At 36.7% G+C, this 22,829-nt stretch overlaps 1 pseudogene; it reads right to left on the bottom strand.

Moving 5' to 3' along the window:
- Positions 1 to 19,425: 19,425 nt before the first annotated feature.
- LOC123596594 lies at positions 19,426 to 19,521 on the bottom strand (annotated as a pseudogene).
- Between the last annotated feature and the right edge of the window lie 3,308 nt (positions 19,522 to 22,829).

Raw genomic sequence — 22,829 nt, 5'->3', positions numbered from 1 at the left:
ACTTGTGTTAGTCAAACAATAGAAGTCTATACATATGTGAAGAACTCAGAAGGAGTGAGATGATGGCAGGTCCTTGTGCTTGTGATAAAAAATAAATCTGTTTAGGTTTTCATGTAATTAGCTGTGATGTAAGTGATCTTAATTTTAGTTAACTTGATGGATGGGAGGGAAACTGGTGGGAAGCCTAGAAATTTCTTAATGTGTGTTTAATTTCATGCTTTCACATTGGTAACAATAAGAACAACAACAATACAAGCCATGATAATATATCAACTATCCATATTCCAGGCCCTGAATATCATATCACCCAGTAATTACATCTAAGTAAATATAAAAATTACCTTTTATGAGCCTCCATTTTCAGATGGGGAAACTGAGTCTCAGTCACGTTAAATTGGCTATTAAGTGGAAGATCTAGGACTCCTAAACCATATCAGAATGACTTCTGAGTCCATATTTTATATGCTTAACCATCATCCTCCATCACTTTCCAATGGAGACTTTCAAATCTGTTTCAATAATTGTGTCTTGTGCAGAGAGCATTTTCCTTAATTAAGCTAGCATACACATTGAGGACAGGACAAGAGTTTCTCAGCAAAATTTCTCAACAGTGACACTATTAACACTTTGGCCTAGATAAATTTGTGTTGTGAGGGGCTGCCTTCAGCATTTTAGGGTGTTTGGGTCCATCCCTGGCTTCCACTCACTAAATGCCAGGGGCACCTCCTCCTCAGTCATTTAATAAAAAAAATAAATGTCTCCAGACATAACAAAATGCCCCCATGTCCACCTTGCAGAGTAGGAGGGGTCAAAGTTTCCCTTCATTAAAGACTACTTCTCTAGAGGTTCATTTGCTTTTTTTTTTTTTCAACGTTTATTTATTTTTGGGACAGAGAGAGACAGAGCATGAACGGGGGAGGGGCAGAGAGAGGGGGAAACACAGATCGGAAACAGGCTCCAGGCTCTGAGCCATCAGCCCAGAGCCCGACGCGGGGCTCGAACTCACGGACCGCGAGATCGTGACCTGGCTGAAGTCGGACGCTCAACCGACTGCGCCACCCAGGCGCCCCTCATTTGCTTTTTAATATGAAAAAATTCTAGGCTGGAGTGTTGGTATTGAGAAACACATGTTTTGTGGCATCTGGCATGGTATACAACAATGTAGAATTTTTGTGGGAAAATGTAGAGACCTTTTTCCTAATCCAGGATGCCATTTAAGAACAAAACGAATGCAGGAGGTTATTTGTGTTCTGATCCAGAGTCAATTGATCCAGAGTCAATTTTATATGCATACATTTAAGAGAATTCTTAGAATTTCTCTCTCTCCCCATCTCCCTTTCTTTCTGTTTTCTTCTTCCCTGGCTCCCCCCTCTCTGAGCCCTCTACACCCTTCTTTTTTTCCTTCCTGCCTTCCTACTTTCGTCCTTCCCTCCATTGTGATCTCTCTCTCTCTCCCTCCTTCCTTCTTTCTTTCATCCTTTTATTTCTTCTTTCCTCCTTCTACTCTTACTCTTGCTCCTCTTCCTGTATTCCCTCTCTCGTTCCTTCCTTTATCCTCCCGTTGCTGAGGCAGGTTAAAAAAAACACTTTATATCAGGACATGCTTTTAATTTAGTCTTGAATGTTCTAGTCAATTTTAGTAATTAACAAAAAGCAAAATATTTGAGAGGTTGTGAGTTTACATGAAACTTTAGACTCCAGAATGACTTATATTACATTTTCTACAAATAGTTTGGAAATATATTTTATTTTAAGAGGAAATGACATACAGCCATTGAGGTAAAAATGCCAGTTGCTACAAATGATGCTTGTATTTAAAAAACACTATCTGTACTGCTGATAATTTTGTTTAGATAATATTTTACTGTTTTTTTTTTTTAATTCAACAGAGAGTGCTAGGTCCAACAATTTAAATGACACTTATTAAACACAATAAATCAAGGACATTTGGAACCATTTACTACCTGTTTTAAAAAGTCATTCTCTTCTTTCTGTATTCCTTTGAGTCAATGGGAGCACCACGATAGTTATGATGAGAGGAAATGTCACTTTCTTTCACATTTTGCTATCTTTTCTTATTTGATGAAGAAACTAAGATTTTGTTTTGTTTTGTTTTGTTTCATTTTTTTTGTTGTTGTTGTTTTGATAGGGAGAGAGAAAGAGCACACGTGAGACCTGGGGTGGGGCAACAAGAGAGGGAGAGAGAGAATCCCAAGCAGGCTCCACACTCAGCACAGAGCCCTACTCGGGGCTTGATCTCACAACCGTGAGATTCTGACCTGAGTAGAAATCAAGAGTCAGATACTTAACCAACTGAGCACTCAGGTGCCCCAAAACTGAAGACTTTTAAATGATTTATCATTTTAAATGGTAAATCCATGCACAAGAAATACAAGTAAATCAAAGAGCAACAACCTACGTTGCCTAGGCAACAAACATAACAGAATTTAAAGTCAGAGGATATTTTGTTCACTTTGATCACATTAGCTACTTCTCTTGTCTATTAAAAATCCTATAGATGTGACTATCTGGTAATAAAATCCATGAATAGATTCTAGTAAACAATTCTATCCCCTGAAATAATTTGAACTCTTAGCAAGTTATTGAAAGGGAAAAAAAGCCAACATTGCTTATAAACATGTAAAAAGACCACATAGCTCTATTCTTTTTGAATCTACCTTTCTTACATCTTTTAATGAATTTAGGTTTAGAGGTAATTTTACTTACATCTTAGAGCTGGGGGAGAAGCAGAGATAAATCCTTATTCTAGTAGTCTCCTCTTGAACTTTTTAAAGTTTTTTTTTTAAGTTTATTTATTTATTTATTTTGAGAGAGAGAGAGGGGAAGGGCAGAGAGAGGGTGAGAAAGAATCCCAACCAAGCTCCACATTGTCAGTGCAGAGCCCAACGTGGGTCTTGAACTCATGAAACCATGAGATCATGATCTGAGCCGAAATCAAGAGTCAGACACCCAACCAACCACCCAGACGCCCCCATTTTTGTGTGTGGATTTTGCTTAGCTGTTTCTATGTCATAAGAGTGTCCAGTGAAGAGATGACATTTGTAAAGATTTTCTCCACATAGAGCTAACTAGGATAATAACTAAGCAAATGACACACCTCTGATCTGCATTTGGAAAAAAATAAAACAGAAGCAATTTTTATCCTCAAAATGTTTTTCCAGGAAGAGATGCATGGTGGGAACTGTCGATTATTGCCAATACAATAAGTGACCTGCAAAGGAGAGTTTTTCATTACTTTTCCACTGGAGTTCTCATATGGCTTCTCTGTTGTTCTTGGCTATTTGCACTTAGTGCTAAACGTCTTCAACTTATTTTATTATTATTTTTTATTATTGAAGTATAGATGACACACAATTTTACATTGGTTTCAGGTGTACAACATAGTGATCAGACAACTCTATACATTGTGCTATGTTCACCCAAGTGTAGCTACCAAATTTCACCATGCAAACACTATCCCAATACCAACTATATTTCCTATGCTGTAGCTTTTATTCCTGTGTCTTATTCATTGGATAACTGGAAGCCCGTATCTCCCACTTCCCTTCACCCATTTTTTTTTTTCATCCCCTCACCCTCCTCCGCTCTGGTAAACATCAGGCCGTTGTCTGTATTGATGGGTCTGTTTCTGATTTTTTGTTTGTTCATTTGTTTTAGTTTTTAGATTCCACCTATAAGTGAAATCACATGGTGTTTGTCACCCTCTGTCTGACTTTTTTCACTTAGCATGTGCTAATACCCTCTAGGCTTATCCATGTTGTTGCAAATGACAAGATTTTGTTTTTTTTTATGCCTGAGTAATATTCCATTGCATAGATACCACATGGTTTTCTATTCGTTTATTAATGGGCACGTGTTGCTTTCCTATCTTAGGTATTGTAAAGAACGCTGTGGTAAATATAAGGAAACATATATCTTTTTGAAATAGTGTTTTGTTTTCTTTGGTAAATATTCAGTAGTGAAATTATTGCATTATATGGTATTTCTACTTTTAATATTTTGAGGAAACTCCATACAGTTTTTCACAGTGGGTGCACCAATTTACATGCCCACCAACCGTTCATGAGGGTTCCTTTTTCTCCATATCTTCATTGATACTTGTTATTTCTTGTCTTTTTCAGTCTAGTCATTCTGACAGGTGTAAGGTGATATGTCATTGTGGTTTTGATTTGAATTTCCTTGATAATTACTTGGGGATAGTGGGCATCTTCTCATATATCTGTTGGCTATTTGTATGTCTTCTTTGGGAAATCTGTTTATTCAGGTCCTCTGTCCATTTTCTTTTCATCTGCCCATTTTTAATCAGATTATTTTCTTGGTTTGGTTTGTTTGGTGTTAAGTTGTGTGAGTTCTTTACATATTTTATATATGAATCCCTTATTGGGTTTACAAATATTTCCTCCCATTCACTACGTTGTCTTTTCATCTTGTTGATGGCTTTGTTCACTGTGCAAAAGCTTTGTACTTTGATGTAGTCCTGATAAAGCATTTTTTTTCTTTTCTTTTCCTTGCCTCAGGAGACATATCTAGAAAATGTTGCAAAGGCCAATGTGCAGAAGATTACCGCCTATGGTTTCTTCTAGGAGTTTTATGGTTCGGTTCTCACATTTAAAAATTTTTTAAATGTTTATTTATTTTTGAGAGAGAGAGACAGAGCACGAGCAGGGAAGGGGCAGAGAGAGAGGTAGACACAGACTCTGAAGCAGGCTCCAGGCTCTGAACTGTCAGCACAAAGCTGGATGTGGGGCTCGAACTCAAGGACCACAAGATCATGATCTGAGCTTAAGTCAGACACTTAAATGACTGAGCCACCCTAGTGCCCCTCATTTCTCACATTTAGGTCTTTAATCCATTTTGAAATTATTCTATAATTATTCTACGGCATAAGAAAGTATCCCAGTTTCATTCTTTCGCATATGGCTGTCCAGTTTTCTGGACAGAATGCCGGAGTCCAGCTCCAGCAGGTCCAGGGGTTCCCGAAGGACGAACGGCGTCAGCGAAAAAGTGAAAATGAAACAAAACTAAAATAAAACAACTAAAATACAAAACTATGATTAAAAAAAAAGCTAAAATAAAAAACTAAAATGAAAAACTGAAACAAACAAACAAAAAATGGACACAGACAGCAGGAGTGTGTTTATCTGGCCGCTTTATTGTAGCAAATGTAGCATTATATATGCTAGTGATTTCCTAGTAGCATACGTCATCTAAGTTTTTCTAACATTACTTAATTTTTTTAATATTTTTTTAATGTTTATTCATTTTTGAGAGACAGAGAGAGACAGAGCATGAGCGGGGAAGGGGCAGAGAGAGAGGGGGACAGAATCCGAAGCAGGCTCCAGGCTTTAGCTGTCAGCACAGAGCCCGACGCGGGGCTCGAACTCACGAACTGTGAGATCATGACCTGAGTCGAAGTCGGGCGCTCAACCGACTGAGCCACCCAGGCGCCCCATAACATTACCTAATTTTGAAAATGTTCCTATGTGTAATCAACCTTTGAGAAGTAACATGGCGATTTTCTTGTAATGTTCCTGCATACCCTTTGATTATTGATTAATTTCTTACATTATTCCATTATGCACCTGCCTTTATCTATAATTATCTATAGTCTATAAAGCATTTGCTTTGCTGTTCTCATGAAAGGCCCTCCATTTTTCAACACCTCAAGTGGAACAGTTACAGGGACATGACCTCCTAACCACATGAGGCCAGAAGAACAATGTGTTTGCCTCATTCCGAGGTGCCAGGAAGGGGCCGAAAGGACCTTAGAAACACATGCCTCACACATTCTCAGAGAGACAATGCACCTAGGAATTAATGAACCATTCTGTACTGAAACCGACTAGGTTCAGTCATTATCTGGAATGCCTCCGGGGGGCCAAGTGGGCCTAGGGGTTGAAGTCACCTGTGCCCAGAGATACACTCCTTAGTTGCCGGAGTGGGGCTCTCAAATCCATGCCTCTCCTTAGTTGACCTCCTTTGCTGGCAAATGTATGAGACTATCCTTCGTGCAAGTAAAGGAGTCTCCATAGGGGATGCCAAGGGCTAAATGTAGGGCTGCACAATTTCTTGCGGAACCTTATTTTCTTCCCTAATGGTTCTTTTCCCAGGGGACCTGTCGAGGGCCATTCCCCAATAGTCAATACCCCAGGTAGTTTTATTAAGGCCAAATTACCTAAAATCAGGAGTACAAGAAGTTTCCCTGTGGGTAGGCCGCCTTGCAGTCACCAATCCATCCACAGCCTGGGCCTTGCCATCAGGCTGGGACAGCTCGGCTTCCAGCACCAGAAGAAACTCTCTCTTCCCCATTTATATTCTTACCTCCTTTTTTGTCGATTAATCGACTATGTAAACATTGGTTTATTTCTGGGCTCTCTATTCTGTTCCATCGATCTATGTATCTATTTTTGTGCCACTAGCACATTGCTTTCATTATTATATTTAGGCTGTTTTTCTTAAAGTTTCCGTTAATTCAGAAGGTATATCTGTCTGTAATAAAAGACAGTCGAGGTTTAGACATGTGATCTTTGATTATTCATGGATCTTTCCGCTCAATTCAATGATCGCTAATTTTAAAATTAGCATAAAGTAATTGAGTGTATACATACATACACATACAGGTATACACACACATGCACATACACACAACTTACTATATGTCTGACTCTGTTTCAAGAGCTTTACTAACTTTAAGTTATTTCACCTTGACAACAACTCTACGAGAAAAGTAATGATCATCATCTTTTCAGGTAGAGAAATCAAGGCAAAGAAAGTTTCAGCAAGTTACCCAAGGTCACCCAACAGTGAATTACAAATTCAAAACAAGGCCATGGGATTCTAGAGTCTATGCCCATCAACACTATGCTCAATCACCTCATTGACAAATGAAGTCACATTTATTCCAGCCCTTCAGATATAGAATAGTTGGCTATTTGTACATACCCTCTCAGAAAGTGGAGTAGAGGCTTTCTAATGTTCTGGATGAATGTCTCCTTCAGAAAATGTCTTCTATAAATCAGAGACATCTCAGTATCTTGAATAATCTAGTAACACTTCGGGGGCTAGAGAGAAACTAACTTCAGAAGGTGTCCCAGGTGAATAGAGCGCACAGCTTCATGGAATCTTTGCAAGGAGACTTAAATAATTCTGGAGATTCTGTAAGCACAGTTCTTGGCCTACTTAAGACCATTGAATTTCTGTGAACTATAATTTCTATGTCTGTTTGTTTATAATTGACATAGCTCAAACTTCAGAGCTGAGATCAAAAAGGATTCAAGATATAGGGTTTGCAAGAAAATAAGCCCAAGTCAATCAATATGAATGTTCAGATGTTAGATATGTATGTCAGATGGTCAACTTTGGAATTATCAGGACCCCACTTAAACATAAGAAAATCTGAAGCAAATTTAAGCTAAATTGTTATGTTCTTTCAAATGTTCTCCTTCTTCTTCTTCTTTTTCTTCTTCTTCTTCTTCTTCTTCTTCTTCTTCTTCTTCTTCTTCTCCTTCTTCTACTTCTTCTTCTTCTTTTTTCTGACTCCTAAAGAAAACCCCGGAGGGAATCTGGTATTGGCCTACTGGTGGATAAACGATCTTTGAGGTGAAATAGAAATGATGTCATGATTTGTAAATGGAATTAAAGTTGGTCATGGGTGATGTTCACTTACTAACCAAAATGTTCACTAATTTGAAGAGGGACGTGTAATTTTTATTTCTGTAGTCTCCAAAATGGATTCAGTTGGCCATTCAGACCAACAAAATGGACAGACTTCTCACCTTGAGTTCAAGTTCCCAGAGGATAGATAACATGTCTATACTATTTAGGATAATGTCACCGGAAACTAACCCAGTTCATGGAACATAGTTGATGCCCAATCATATGTAACAAATAAAGGAAGAAAGGTAGACAGAGAGGGAAGGAGGGAGAATGGGAGGGAGTAAAGGAGAAATAGAGGAAGACAGCCTTTTAAGTAACTTACAGAAAACATTATTGGAAATATTCTTAATAGTCTATTCTCTAATGAAATCTTCATCCTAAGGAATGGTCTTCAAATTTTCCCTGTGAATATGTTCAGAAATTTTAGCCTGTTTTAGAAGAGCAAATTCATAAAATAACTTCTCTATTTTAAACTTTGTCTTATTATTTTGTAGAGAATACAATTTTCTCACAAACATCTATAGACATCTATAATATCTGTGGGAGACATACAAAATTATTGCAGTTAAGTACAATACTTTCTCTCTTTTTTTGATTGGCTCTAAAATTGTAACTTTTAATATTAAAAAAAAGAGGAGATAAACATGAGTCATCTCTGAGAGTTTGTAAAGACAATGAATACAGCAGATTGCAACTTAATGGATTTTGATCTAAGCTCTGGGAAAGTTCTTGTTAACAGTCATAAAACCAAGTTTGAGTTCTTATATATTCCAGGCAAAATTCCATTATCCTAACCCATTCATTTAACTATTCAGAAATGTTATAGCATGCCCCAGATGCTCATCCAAGATTTGTTCAGGGTTTTTACAAATAGTTTCTGTCTCCTAAGATAGAGGCTCTTTCTATGATTAAAGACATTTAAGCAAATAGAGAATAAGCAGGCTCTTTGGGTCCATTTTGCATTCATGAGATCCTTCAAGTCCTTACCAAAAAAAAAAAAAAAAAAGAAAAAAAAAAAAGAAAGAAAGAAAGAAAGAAAGAAAGAAAAGAAAGAAAAAAAAAAACATCTTCTAATCCCAGCATGACCGATGTATTTCTGTGTTGTGGTCACAACATTGGGGGGAAAATCAAATTCTTAGCTTTAGATATTTTTGCTTTATGCTATGCCACCATTGCAGATCCTTTTAGAGGCTTGCTCAGAACAGGGCTTGTTTCACACAGTGTTTTCCTGTGAAAAGGCAGTGGGTGGAGAGGCTAGAAGGTTAATACATGAACAGAGTTCAGTTACTCTGCTTCTCCTCGTTTCCAGGCATTTCATTTGAGTTATTTATAAATAGACACATTAGATGTCCTGTTATTTTGAATAAGTATCTAGTTTTAATTAGGCAAGGTACATAAGCATTTTAATTAGATATCCAAATACATCATCTGAGATTTTTCCTCTCAGAAATAAAAGTAATTTGATTTCTTCCTCATTAAATATAAGGGCAGTGAAATCTTATGAATAGATTTTCAGCTCAAGAGATAGAGATCTTTTCCGTCGAACTATAATACATGCACAGATTATTTCCTCTTAAATTTCTCTAAGCTAATGAAGTGTATGAAAGTAATGAAGTCAAGCCACAACTTGTTAAGTGTGGTGCAGTTTTCTAACACGACAAAGGAAGAGTTAATACTGAAGCCTTGAATTAGAGCCTACTTTGCTATCTTGCTTCTTAAATTTAATATAAAAGTCTAACTCTGTGTGTGAATGTGTGTGTGTGTGTGTGTGTGTGTGTGTGTGTGTGTTTTATATGAGATGAAATGAGGAACAGTATCATGTCATGCCACTGGAATACATCTGATCCTCTCTTCTCTGTCACTATGTATGCATTTAACTATAAAATTAGGACATGGGGCTAGGAGAAATATCTTTAACCATAAAAAATTGGACCTTCTAGACACTGCAGTTTTCAGAATGTCTTGAACATATCCTAATTGTGGGGCTGTCACATATTTCTCATTGGACTCAACCTACTAAAATTTTCTGTGATACTGCTCATAACCCTTGATTTCTTTCCATGGATGTTAAAGCCCGGACGACATAGCAGTACACACAGCAGATGCCGTCTTCCACCTGAGGGTAGTGACAGGAGGTGACAAACACCGGTGTGAAGTCCAGCTCTTCAGCTCTTCTACTCACCGGCAGGGAGACCTGAGACAAGTTATTCAACCCATTGAAAAGTCACTTTTCTCCTCCACAAAATGCAGATTGTATCTACTTTGCGGATGCATTGCAGGTTGTAGAAAATGTAAGGGCAACTGGCATCAGATGAGTACCGATTAAATTGTAGTCACTATCATTTTATCACCGTGGCTCTACAACCATTTATTTATCTTTGTCTTCTTTCTGTTGTATGTATTTCAATTGGCTCAACCTCTGATCTCTGTTGTATGTCACTTATATCCAATAAATAAATAAGTAAACGAATGAATGAATGAATGAATGAATTCCCTTGTATACAAGGAATTGACAAGAATATGATTTGAAGGGCCTAAATAAACTCCGGACATCTTCTGGGAATAAACATTATGTATTTCACAAACTACTTTTTAAAAGTATCTTTTCTTTTTTTCATGGCCCAATTCAAGAGGCATCTCTCTGAAACTAGCCTTGGTGGTGAAGAATTAATTGCTTTTTCATCTGAGTTCCTATATTACAGTATACATATTTTTTGTTAAAATACTGAAATTGCATTACATTTTGGCGATTGGATACGTGTGTCTGCCTTACAAGACTGCCTTACATTTAATTTCCTATAGGTAGGTGGTTTTTTTTCTTTTCCTCTCCCAGGAGGATATCCAGCCTAGAATATTTGTCTCGTTGACATTATAGAAATAGATGTTTTGTTTCTCTTAAAAATTGATATGTAACCTGTTCTCAGAATACAATTCTATAAGCAACCTTTGTGGAACATTTTGCAACAAGTGAAAATTTATGCAGGATTTCATAGATTGGCATGAATTAGGGATTTAAGAATTATTTTACTAGGATGAAATTGTAAGCTCATTGTATTTACATATCTTCCTGTTCTCTAATCTTTTGCCACCTTAAATAGTCCAATATATTATGCATGCAAATAGAGCTATTTAATTCAAATTCCTGAACTAAATTCTGTTGTCTTAATTTCTCTCTTAGTTGCAGAATGAGTATTTATTGACATCTGGGAAACAGAGGAGACAGTTTCCCAGATGTCCTCTGGTCTCTTCCCTGAGTTACTTTTCCAGGTAAAACCACAGGTTGTTGGCATTTTTCTAGCAGCCCTTGAGTTGTAAATAAACTAAACATATCTGATTTTAGGGACTTTTTAATGTTCTAAAGGATTACTCCTAAGAGTACACAAGCCCTTCTTAATAGCTGAGGCAATTAGATTAAATTGGAGAGGGTCTCTAACTACACGGAATTAGGATAAGATCAAATTAAACGATCTTCCATATATATATATATATATATATATATATATATATATCCTCTCTTGATGCCTTCAAAAACTGAGTTTCCCAAACCCTATTTTCTCACAGAACTAAAGATATTCTGCAAAGTGAAATGTTTGATATTTTAATGATTAAAAAAGCCAAAAATGTTAATACATAGTCTCAACTTGGATATTTGATAGAGACACTGTTTTAAAAATACTTTTCCTAAGGATAAATCAATTTAATTAGCACTGGGTAGATTTCTTTTTGAAAACAAGTGTTTTAGGTTTATTTATTTATTTTGAGGGGAGGAAGAGAAGTGGGGAGGGGCAGAGAGAGAGGGAGAGAGAGAATCCTAAACAGGCTCCACACTGTCATTGCAGAACCCGATGCAGGACATCAACTCACAAACCAGGAGATCATGACCTGAGGCGAAACCTAGAGTTGATTGCTTGACTGAGCCACCCAGGTGGCCCACACTGGGTAAATTTCTATAGGATCCTGTGACTGGGTCCCACTGCTCTGAAGATCAACAGTGGGATATTTATGATTAGAATTACTTTTGTGCTCCATGTTAGGAAAGCCTCTGTTTTTGTCTGCTCCTCTCTCCTCTGATTCCCCCATGTGTATGTATATATGGCGTGCACGTCTTGTGTGAAACATGAGAACATTCTTATCTCCATGGCTCGGCTAATTTTGTAAAAGATGGCAGCAGCCATAACATAAGGAGATATTTTTGGATTCAGACACTGAACTAAGCCAAATATTTCATACACTGCAGTGTATCCACATGGAGCTGAAAAACACAGCTTTTATGTTTCATGGAGTCCCTTAAATCGAAATAAATTTGAATTAGTCTGCAAGGTGAGTAGAGAATATTTCCTTTGTATTTCCTTCTTTGTGTATGTGGATTTCTAGTTCACATAAAGGATTATCACATGTACCCTGTAATAACTTTCCTATATTAAACAACTTAAGGACTGATAACACATTACATAGAGAAAGGTATGACCAGGAAGCTATTGCAAGGGTACGTTAATTTGGAGTACACTGAATGACAGGAAGATCTGAAGTTACAGTAAAAAGGCAGGAAAAGAGTTAAGGAAAGGACCATTGATGAGGAATGTGATGTTTTGGGGGTTGTACAGGAGCTGAGGTGATACTCATTTGTCTGCCATTTCTCCAAAAATTTTAAAACTTTCAATTTGTGTTCAATTAATAACATTTTTCATTCATTAACTCATATAACACGTGTATATTGCGTCCTCCTGTGTCCCATGTGTCATGCTAGATGCACAGAAGATACAAAGGTGAACAAAGCTAATGTAATCCCTGTTTTTGTAAAATTTACAGCCATCAAATGTGTGTGTGTAGGTGGGGGTGTTTTTGCAATAATGTTAAGAGATAGAGCGAGAAAGAAAATAGAGGGTGATGTACAACAGTCAAACAACAACAGTAAAAACCTAGCCTGCTTTAAGAAGGCAGGGAAACACAATGACAGTCAATCAGAGATTAATCTGATCAGGTAAGGGTGAGAGGGGAAAAGGAAGGAAGTGGGGATATAATGGCTTGAGATTTTTTTTTTTTCAACGTTTATTTATTTTTGGGACAGAGAGAGACAGAGCATGAACGGGGGAGGGGCAGAGAGAGAGGGAGACACAGAATCGGAAACAGGCTCCAGGCTCTGAGCCATCAGCCCAGAGCCCGACGCAGGGCTCGAACTCACGGGCCGTGAGATCGTGACCTGGCTGAAGTCGGACGCTTAACCGACTGCGCCACCCAGGCGCCCCTATAATGGCTTGAGATCTTGAAGCAAGAAAGGAATTGGTCCATTTGTTAAATTTAACAAATTTAGGGGGCTCCTGGGTGGTTCACTCGATTAAGTGTCCGTCTTGGGCTCAGGTCATGATCTCATGGCTCCTGAGTTCGAGCCCCGCATTGGGCTCTGTGCTGACAGCTCAGAGCCTGGAGCCTGCTTCAAATTCTGACCAACATAGCTCTTCATACATAGCTCTCAACATAGCTCTCTGCCCCTCCCCCTCTTAAAAATAAATAAATGGTAAAAAAAAAAAAATTAAGAAAAGAAACACATTTTGTTGAGGACCATTATGTCTGGACCATAGTAATAGCAAATGGTTAAGTTTGAGACAAAGTGAGAGAGTTAACTGTTAACGTGCCATGATGCCATTTTAAAATGGGAAGAGATAAAGAATATGCATGGTTTTATCATGTTCTCTACTCTTTCTGGAGTATACGTTACTCATAACAATTCCTCTGGTAAATTACTCGTTATGATTTTATAAAATCTTTCCTGAATTTCCAAGCATAATTTATCACTTCAGATCGGTATTACCTTGATAATTAGTACATATCTTCCTGCATTTGTTCAACCAAATTGGCCAGATGCCAGTAAGTTCCAGAGACTATGCTAGGTGTTGATTTAAAGGAATAGAAGGGCACATATTACAGTTTTCTGGTCTTAATATCCACTTTCCTTCAGTACACATGGGTTTCTCTTAATTATGGTTGTTCTTTGATTAGTACAGGCTCCAAACTCTTATCTTTCAGTTGTAGGGATTCACCTTGTTCTTCTCTCCTCCCATCTAAATATGTCGTCCTTTGAATTTTAGCTGAATTTCCTCATTGAAGAATTCAACCTCCCGAGCCACAGCACCCATGCTTGAACACAACCATGGAGGCCTTTTTCTCTGAAGAAGCCACAGATATTCTTCACATGAGAAAAATAAAGGTAATAACAAAATTAACAAAGAGGTTTACAAGTTCATAGAATACCGATTCTTTGCTTCCTGCTCCTGATTCTTCCAGAAAGGGTGAATGGAAGCCATAATGAAGGTTCAGAATCCAATCTCCTTCCTCTGTCATCACTTTGGTGAAGCCACTTTGTTCTCTCTTGATACTGACATGTTTGAGATGAAGTCACCATAAAGGCCGGACAGGTGATCCCTAGTTTCAAACTAATGGCTAGAATCTCCAAGGCTTCTGGGTGAGCCAGCGCTCCATTCACGAGGCCTCTACCCTGATTACAAATGATTTCTGTGTAAATTTATTCATTCTTACCCCTCTGAGAAACACTTATGAGTTCTTACATTTTCAATCAACCTCTATATTAAAAACCCCTATCCTTTCCTCAGGACTTTTGAAGTGCTCTGCCTTCAAATACGTGGCATTTCCTAGAGGAATTTATTTTCCTCTCTAGATTTAGCTACTTAGGTTGAGCAACCAGACGTCAATTTAACTTTGCCTTTTTGTCAGGCATCCTTCAAAATATCTTAACACTACCGTCGATCTCTCTGATTATTAGAGACCAGATGTGCACGGGGTATGTCAGGAATGCAGCATTTTTTAGATTTCCAATTGATAAAATAGCTAATAACAAAGCTTATGAAACTTATTCAGCTTTTAATTTTGATCTGAAGTTTTTTCTTAGCTCACCCAGGATTGGAATTTAATAAAAAGACATTCCCCCAACTCTGTTCATGGAACAAGGGATTGTTTTTGATTTATTATATTAGACATACCCTGAAGGGGCAAGAAAGTTCAAGAAATGCTTATAAACAGACCAATAATCTTGAGTTTCATAAAAATCACCCAGCATATCTATAGCCCCAAGAAGCCTCCTGACCCTGATATCTCTAACCCAGAATCAGTTTGGAGAATGTGCCACGCTCCCCAAGGGATATGGACTGGAATGTGCCCCTTAATCCCAGACATATCTGGATATTGATGAGAGCTGATATATGAGTAGACACATGTTTTTAATCATTTACTTAAGTGTCTTCCATATTTTGGACACATTCACTTACTTGATAAAAATGATAAACTCAAAGGTAGCTATTCACATAAGTTAGAATATTTTTGTTGCAAATAGTAAAAATGTACTTGAGCTAGATTAAGCCACAAAGGAGGATTTGTTCCAAGGTCATAGGTATGTTTTTTAGAACTCAAGGGAAGGCAGGGTAGGTACTGCAAAAGAAAATTGGAGCCTTCTGAAATTGGGAAATTCCCTCTGTCCCTCCCTGTGTCTCCCCCATAACCCCTCTTTCTTTCTCTCCTTCCTAGACACGTTTCCTTCTTTCCTTGCAGTCAAGGTACATTAGCTTTTCTGCTGCTTTGTCCGTAGGGAGTCATGTGGCTCATAGTGTGTCTTAACATGTCTTCTGTTTAAGAGACTAACTCCCGCTGAGACTGGGGTCTCTTATTCTCAATTCTAAATCCCAGAGAAAGGGCTTCCGATGGGCTCCACTTGCATCATGTGCCTGCTGCCCCAGAGGTCAAGTCCTCAAGTACAGACTTGACTTCTAGGGACCAATCTGGTGAGTCAGAATTTCACCAGATCATAGAAACAATTCTAGGTATTTGGAGTGGGAATTAAAGGCATTTACAGGTATTAAATGTGGGAAAACTGTAGGTCAGAAAGGACCCTTTTACACAAGAAATATTAAAAGCACCTGAAAATAGAGACTATCATCAACAGAGACTTTATCTTTCCTCACAGCATCCACGTGAGTGTGTGGTGAGTACGTAACTTACTAGTGCTTAATTGACTGATAAGCTGGCAGAGCCCTTGAACGTTGAATAATTGTATTATATCCTTTACTTGTAAATACAACTGGTAAACAATGCCCAAATTGCCAAAGTGAGTAGTCAGAGCTGGAAATTGTGGCAGACGTAGGCCTTTGGCTACCATTAAAACGATCAATAATTACTAATAAATTGTAGCTCTTCAGTTCTGGATTCAGCTCCATAAAATATTGCACAGGACAAAATATATGTGGAAAGGAAGAGAGGAAGAAAAATAAAAATAAAAATAAAAATAAAAATAAAAATAAAAATATCAGGGAGAAAGTAATTTGTAAGGCGAAAGACATGCTAGATTTCCTGACTTCATTTTTGTGTGTTGGTGTTCATGTACCTTGGATTATATGCGACCTACAATGCAGATACATTCCACGTATCCAGTGAAATTTTTGCAGGATGAAAAATTACACATATAAGGGACACCTGGGCAGTTCAGCCAATTAAGTGTCTGACTCTGGATTTTAGCTCATGTCATGATCTCATGGTTTGTGGGATTGAACCTGCATGGGGCTCCATGCTGTCATTGCAGAGCCTGCTTGGGATTCTCTCTGTCCCTCTCTCTGTCCCTTTTCCACACGTGCATACACTGACACACACTGTCTCTCAAAATAAATAAATAAATAAATAAACTTAAAAAAAAATTTAAACTTTTTTTTAACGTTTATTTATTTTCTTGAGATAGAGACACAGAGCAGGAGCAGGGGAGAGACAGAGAGAGAGGGAGACATGGAATCTGAAACAGGCTCCAGGCTCCGAGCTGTCAGCATAGAGCGCGACGCAGGGCTCGAACTCACAAACAGTGAGATCATGACCCGAGCTGATGTCAGACGCTTAACCGACTGAGGCACCCAGGCGCCCAAACTTAAAAATAAACTTTAAAAATTACACATATATGTGTTTTTCTTATATTACAACAAATTATTTACAAAGAATGTTTAAAGACTTTTTAAATATATATATATATATACACATATATATATAACATATTGTGTGTATATTGATTTTATTTATTTATTTTTTTTTTAATATATGAAATTTATTGTCAAATTGGTTTCCAGATAACACCCAGTGCTCATCCCAAAAGGTACCCTCCTCAATACCCATCACCCACCCTCCCCTCCCTCCCACCCCCCATCAACCCTCAGTTTGTTCTCAGTTTTTAACAGTCTCTTAGGCTTTGGCTCTCTCCCACTCTAACCTCTTTTTTTTTTTTTTTTTTCCTTCCCCTCCCCCATGGGTTTCTGTTAAGTTTCTCAGGATCCACATAAGAGTGAAACCATATGGTATCTGTCTTTCTCTGTATGGCTTATTTCACTTAGCATCACACTCTCCAGTTCCATCCACGTTGTTGTATATTGATTTTAAATGAAAATAGTGATTTTAATGCTTCAAAAATGCACTCTAACAAATACATACATATTTCATTTTAATTTTACACTGTTTTATTTACCAGATGAGTACGCAAAAATTTAGAATGTTATCGAATTACTGAGTGTCTCAACTAAAAAGTGGCAGAGCAAGTGTTTCTTTTCTTCTTTTATTTATTGTGCATTCATGTTTCTTTTTTTTCATTTTTTATTAAGAATTTTTATTCTGCTTCCTGAGCCTTTGATAAAAAAAAAAAAATAGAGCAGTTTTAGGTTCACAGCACTCTTGACTTTGTCTTTCTCAGAACTGCTTTTAAAATGACGTTCAGCTTACCCATTATTTCTTTCATGGTTTGTATCTTCAGTGCTGTATCTAAAAAGTCATTGCATTACTCAAGGTCATCTGGGTTTACTCCTATGTTATTTTCTAGAAGGTTCATAGTTTTGTGTTTTACATTTAGGTCCGTGATCCACTTTGAGTTACCTTTTGTGAAAGGTATAAGGTCCGTATGTAGATTAATTTTTGTGTATAGATGTCCATTTGTTCTTGTGTTTGTTCAATGGCATTGCCCTTTCTCCTTTGTCAGTGATTATTTGACTATATTAACGATGGTCTATTTCTGAGCTGCTATTCTTTTGCATTGAATCATTTGCCTAATCTTTCACCAGTACTTCACTGTTTTGATTTCTGTAGCTTTTACAAGCCTCACAGGTGGGTAATGTTCAATCTTCCAATTTCGGTCTTCTCCTTCAGTATTGTGTTGTCTAATTTGGGTCTTTAGCCTCTCCATATAAACTGTAGAATCAGTTTGTCAATATCCACAAAATAGCCTTCCAGGATTTGATTGGGATTGCATTGAATGTATAGACCAATTGGGGAGGAAGTGACATCTTGAAACTATTGAGTTTTCCCATCTATAAACATGGAATATCTCTCCATTTAGTTAGGTTTTCTTTGGCTTCATTTATCATTGATTTTTGTACTTTTGTTCATAAAGGTCTTGTACCTGTTTTGTTAGATTTACACCTCAGTATTTCATATTTTCAAATCTAATTTAAATGCTATTATGCTTTTATTTTAAATTCTACTCATTTCTTGTTGGTATCTAGAAATGTGATTGGCTTTAGTACATTAATTTTTCTTCTGTAAACTTGCTAATAATTGCTTACTAGTTTCAGAAGTTTTGTGTGTTTTTCAGATTTTCTACACAGATGATCACATATCATCTTCACACTAAGACAGTTTATTTTTTTCCTTCCTATTCAAGGCACCTTTTATTTCTTTTTCTTGTTTTATTGCATTGACTAGAATATCTAGTATGATATTTACAAGGAGTGATGAGAGGGCACATCTTTGTCTTCTACCTCATCTTGTGGGAAAACTTTAAGTTTTTCATCATTAAGTATGATGGTAGCTATAAGTATCTTTAGATATTATTTGTTTTTGGGGTTTCCCCTCCCCCACAATATTTTACTTAAATTAGAGTGTAGTACTGGTTTCAGGAGTAGAATTTAGTGATTTATCACTTACCTATAACACCCAGTGCTCATCACAACAAGTGCCCTCCTTAATGCCCATCCCCTATGTAGCCCATCCCCCCACCTACCTCCAGTAGCCCTCAGTTTGTTCTCTATAGTTAAGAGTCTCTTATGGTGTGTCCCCCTCTGTTTTTATCTTATTTTAGTTTTCCTTCCCTTCCCCTATGTTCATCTATTTTGTTTCTTAAACTCTGTATATGAGAGAAATCATATGGCATATGTCTTTCTCTGACTGACTTATTTCACTTAGCATAATATACTCTAGTTCCATCCACATTATTGCAAATGGCAAAATTTCATTTTTCTTGATGGCTGATATATATATATATATATATATATATATATATATATATATATATAATGTATACACACATACCACTTCTTTATACATTCATCAGTCTATGGGCATTTGGGCTCTTTCCATAATTTGGCTGTTATTGATAGCACTGCTATAAACATTGAGGTGCATGTACCCTTTTGAATCAGCATTTTTACATCCTTTGGATAAATATCTAATAGTGCAAGTGCTGGGTCATAGGGTAGCTCTCTTTTGGATTTTTTGAAGAACCTCCATACTGTTTTCCAGAGTGACTGCATCAATTTGCATTCCCACCAGCAGTGCAAAAGTGTTCCCCTTTCTCTGCATTGTCACTGACATCTATTGTTTCCTGAGTTGTTCCTTTTAGCCATTCTGACAGGTGTGAGATGGTATCTCACTGGGGTTTTGAGTTGTATTTCCCTGATGATGAGTGATGCTGAGCATTTTTTCATGGGTCTGTTAGCCAAAAAGAATATGAACCTCTTCACAAATTTGCGTATCACCTTTGTGCAGGGGCCATGTGAATCATTCCAATTTTAGTATATGTGCTGCTGAAGCGAGCACTAGATATTCTTTACCAAGTTCAGGGAAATCCCCCCTTTTTCTAGCTTACTGAGAATATTTACCATGAATGGTTACTAGATTTCACCAAACCCTTTTTTTTTTTTTTTTTTTTTTTTGCATCTAGTGCTTTGATCATGCAATTTTTCTCTTTTAGCTGTTGATGTGACAAATAACATTAACTGATTTTGAATGCCAAACAAGCTTTGTGTGCCTGTGGACATTCCACTTGGTCTTAGTATGTAATTATTTTTATACATGGTGGGTTTCAATTGTTTAATATTTCACTAAAGATTCTGCATCTATGTTCATGAGAGATCTGTAGTTTTTTCTTATTGCATGGTTTTTGCAGCAGGGTAATGTTGGCCTCAGAAGGAGTTAGGAGGCATGTCTTCTGCTTTTATCCTCTGAAAGAAATTGTGGAGAATTGGCAAAATTTCATCCTTTAATGCTTGGTAGTATTCACCAGTGAACCCACCTGGCCTTGTTCTTTCTATTTTGATAAGGTTATTAATTGTTGATTCAATTTCTTTAATAGGTATATGCCTGTTTCAATTATCTGTATCTTCTTTGGCAAATTATGTTTTTTAAGGGATTGGCCCATTTCACCTAGGTCTTCAAACTTGTGGGTAGAACAACTGTCTTAAACCAGGTTTTCTAACATACAAATATGTAACTAATCCTAGCTCAACTTAACTTTTCTCCCAGTAGAATGGGCCTAGAACACTATTTCTAAACAAAAATAACGATTCAAACAAAATAACCATTTTTTCTTCTTTAAAAAGGAATAAATTCTAGTATAATTATCAGTTATCTCTAAAAAAAGTCATCTGTATTCAATTAAATACAGTCAAGTTGCATCACAGTTGCCTTTTACTTACAAAATTAAATTAGAAATGGAACACACTAACAAACACAAGAGATAGAGACAAAAATTATTTTATTCATTATGTATTTATTTATTTTAAAGATTATTTATTTATTTTTAGAGAGAGAGAGAGAGCAAGCAGGGGAGGGGCAGAGAGAGGGAGACAGAGAGAATCCCAAGCAGACTCTGCACATCAGTGCAGAGCCCGTAGCAGGGCTAGAACCCAGGAACTGTGAGATCATGACCGGAACTGAAGTCAAAAGTTGGATGTTCAACCAACTGAGCCACCCATGTGTCCCAGAGAAAAATATCCTTTTAAATGGTGTAGGATATATCCCCCAACATTCGACTCAATAAATAAATGTCTCAGAATTGTGAAGAACTAGAATGGAAAATTGCTTTTCCATTACTTGGCCTCGGTTCCTACATATGTCCCACAGTGTGAACTAATCACCATACTGAGTGGGTTTCTAGTATTCAGATATATGTATTTTTGAAAATATGGCTCCTGAATATAATCCAACTACTTCCTTTAGTGTTCAACTTGAAGAAACTACAACTTATTCTAAGGAATAAGATGGAAAATGTATCTAGCACTTCATGCTGATTTGAACTTAACGAGAGGAAATGTTTGGGGCTTTCAAGGCTATTATTGACTCTCCTCACACACACATTATATAATATATATATATATATGTATATATATAAATTGTATATATAATTGTATATTTATATTATATATAATATGTGTGTGTATTTGACTTCATGATTTTACTGTAGCAAACCAGCATAACTACTAATCTATAGCCCGCTGATGGATATCAGCTATAAATAATATGCAAGGTATGATGATAAAATAATTCAACTTAGTTTTGGCCAAACCTATTAATAAACAAGTGTGAATTAGCACTTGTTTTCTTATCTCAAAATCTATATATATTAAGATATTTTTTAATTTCTCTTTTTGGAATATCCTTTGAAGCTTGCTCAAATCATTTAAATTCAATTAATCTTGGCAGGTGGCCATTCTTAGCAAGTAGGCTTGGTTTCTAGTAATAGGAGAAATTCGTCTCATGTAAGTGTTAGGCACTTAAAATTGACAAAATTATTTTAAGACAAAATGTGTGGTGCCTCTAAATTAACAAGACTTGCTTCATTCTTATGGCTCATAATCTAGTTCTGAGAACAAGTCACAGGAATAAATTTCAAAATGCTGATGGGTCCTTCGCTGGAATTAGTCAATAAATATCACGACCATTGTAAAGAAGACAACACATATTGGATGTAATAGTTCTAATACATCTGCTTAAATCTTCACTCTCTGGTAGCCAAATACCTTCTACTTTATTTTAAAAAAAATATCTTAGCTTTTTGTAAGTGAGCAGTATGAAATAGCTATACACCTTCATCTGCATGATGTTTCTAAACTTGCGAAAATAAGGCAATTTTCCTCCCCCCTCAATCCTGTTCCATCTAAGAAAAACTTTCCCCCTCACTCCTATTCCATCTAAGAAAAACTTTCATGCAGGTAATTGTTTCTTATGATTTATTTTCATTTTTTTCAATATTTTAAAAGTTTATCTATTTTGAGAGAAAGTGAGCATGAATGGGGGAAAGGCAGAGAGAGAGAGAGAGAGAGAATCCCAAGGAGGCTCCAAGTTGTCAGCACAGAGCCTGATGCGGGGCTCAAACTCACAAACCGTGAGATCATGACCTGAGCTGAACCCAAAAAGTCAAACACTTAACGGACTGAGCCACCCAGGCACCCTATTATGGTTTCGTCTTCTGCAATTCTCCAAAAGAAAGACCACAATGTGTCCTCATGTATCAGCTTTATAGAGAATGTACACTGGGTATGCCCTTATTTTTCTTTGAATCTTGGACTATAAAATCAGAACAGTTTCATAAAAAGTAGGACTGGGAGTAGTTGAAGTGAGTGGGGCACTTACTTTGGGCACAAAGTTTAAGGAGCTCAAAACATTTGGTAACCAAGATAAATAATATTTATGCATTATAGCTATAATATATAAAAATATAAATATGACATTTATATTTTATAAGTGTATATTATGTATTTGTATATTATAAATTTATAAATCTCTTTGAATTTTATCATATAATATTTTAAGCAAATTGTTAAATCAAATTTAATGAAAAAAGTCAATAATGCACACATTTTCAAATCTTTAAATAAACATTGGCCTTTATTTATTTGTTTTATCACACTATCATATTGCACAAGGAAATACTCCTTTATAATCAACCTAAAGTTCCTGGTCTATGTAGATGTTATGTTTTAGCTGGATGGCTTTATGAAGGTTAACATGTCTGTGTGGGAACAGATTGGATAATATCAACTCTGATATATAGTAACATCTTTTTTTTTTTAATTATTGTAGAGGTTTCATTAGCTTTTTCCAATTGGTTCTAAACATGGGAGAAT

This window comes from Leopardus geoffroyi, chromosome B1 (genome assembly GCF_018350155.1).
Source record: "Leopardus geoffroyi isolate Oge1 chromosome B1, O.geoffroyi_Oge1_pat1.0, whole genome shotgun sequence".
Classification (NCBI taxonomy): Eukaryota; Metazoa; Chordata; class Mammalia; order Carnivora; family Felidae; genus Leopardus; species Leopardus geoffroyi.
The sequence above is the reverse complement of the archived record's forward strand: the minus strand, read 5'-3'. Positions and strand labels throughout refer to the sequence as shown.